General features: G+C 33.1%; 1 non-coding gene across 1 annotated transcript; it reads left to right on the top strand.

Moving 5' to 3' along the window:
- Positions 1–236: 236 nt before the first annotated feature.
- Positions 237–309, top strand: Trnav-cac. The gene has a single exon. It is a non-coding gene; the product is annotated as a tRNA-Val (tRNA).
- Positions 310–1944: the final 1635 nt, after the last annotated feature.

Genomic DNA, 1944 nt, shown 5'->3' with positions numbered 1-1944 from the left:
TATCTTTCGACTTTTTTTAGAAACATGTTATGTCCCCTGTGTGTGCAGTTACAGTTACAGTTTGATTTTTTATTTGGTTTTATGTGTTTTGTTTTAGATATTATAGAGAAACTTCTGACTAGACTGTTACACAGTTGGAGATACTAGAAAATATATCTTAGTAAATATATCTTATAATTCTTAAAATTATCTTCTATGAATTATTTAGTATAATTATTTTCGCATGTGTTAACGTAGTTTCCGTAGTGTAGCGGTTATCACGTGTGCTTCACACGCACAAGGTCCCCGGTTCGATCCCGGGCGGAAACATTTTTTAAGCACAGACTGCATTTTATTATTTTTAAGCATTTTATTTTAATGAAGTAATAATGATTTCACGAGTTATTAAATGATTGTCAAGATCACAAATCAAGAAAAAATACATTTGTAATTTTTAACAAAAAGCTGAGGATGGAAAAGACGTTTATAGGAAACCTGCATATAATGATGCGAATAAACCAAAATTTTAAATAAATTTTATTTATTTAAACATCCAATATGGCCCAGTCAGATCACGTGAATCTTTAATAAACGGATTATAGATTCAAGTACGGAATAGCACCACTGGGGTTGTTTAATTTACGGGCAGTGGTAAAAACATCGTGAGGAAACCTGTATTATTACTTACCCCCTCGAGATAAGTCTAGGCTATGCAAAGACATTAACGGGATGTTAATTTACTTAAATGGCTTTTTTTATATAACGATAGAAAGAAAACTTTATATAGGAATACGGCACAATTGAAAAAAGTATAAACAAAACTGTCAGAAAAAAAAAACAATGTCTACTAGTGAAGACATCGGTTATTGTTTGTTTAAGATGAAGTAAACAAAGTCTTAAAAAAAATCACAACAGTAAAGAAGAGAAAAACGAAAAAAAGAGCATTAAAGAGCCATGACAGAAGTCGTTTTCAGCTTTCAAACTGTCCGTCCCACTTTCGATATAATAATAACAATTATAAAAGTTTATATTGAAAGACAACCATGCAAAATAAAGGCCTGATGTTGCATACGTAGTACAAAGTTTCATCAAAATTAAATGGCTTGCGAACGAACCAGGACTAAATATACAATCGAGAACTAAGTAAGATACCTAGCTGCTTTCCTCAGCTCAACCAACATAAAAGCGGGGAGATTGTAACCGAGGATATATCCCGAGATTAGCACCTTCAAACAAACCAAATCGTCAGCTTGATAATATTAGTAAAGATACAGAGGCGCGCTAGTAAATATTAAATTCTACGAAGGTCTGGATTCGTCATGCTCTACAATCTTATAAGCCAAGTTTCTGAGAACACCTCTGATAACAATTTATGGTAATACCTTCATATCTAATTTGGTATTTGAGTTTATTTTTGTCTCTTTCCTTTTTTATTTAAACTTGGTGAGATGCCAATGTCGTGTTAGTTTTAAATAGGTTGATGAATAGGAGTTAATCTTGTACACGATGTTCGCATCGAATGTTAAATTTTATGCTCGTTTTACTGCAAATATTATATAATGATGCGTTATAATGTACCAGTTGTTGCCTGAGGCTATGCTTGTGTTTTTGGTGTTGGTCGTCAGTCGGCATAAAAGCCCAAGTTCAAGCTTACGTCATGCCAATTTCATTGAACCAAAATTTCATCAAACTTGCCTTAGTGGTTTGAAGATGAAAGAGCAACAGACAGACAGACAGACATACTATAATATTTATAAAGATACAATTAATATTTATATAAATAGCATGTCACTGAACTCCTTCTAAACAGTTGGACCATGTCTGATGGTTTAGACTGGACTCGATAGGTGGCGTTCTGATCAGATATCATATTTTTTGACAAAAAAAATACATTTCATATACGCAAAGTCGGGACGGTCGGCTATGATCAGTATAGATTTGGATGATGAGGATACGCGATAGGAT

This window comes from Vanessa atalanta, chromosome 26, assembly GCF_905147765.1.
Source record: "Vanessa atalanta chromosome 26, ilVanAtal1.2, whole genome shotgun sequence".
Classification (NCBI taxonomy): Eukaryota; Metazoa; Arthropoda; class Insecta; order Lepidoptera; family Nymphalidae; genus Vanessa; species Vanessa atalanta.
Note: the sequence above shows the minus strand (reverse complement) of the source record. Positions and strands in the feature narration are given on the sequence as shown.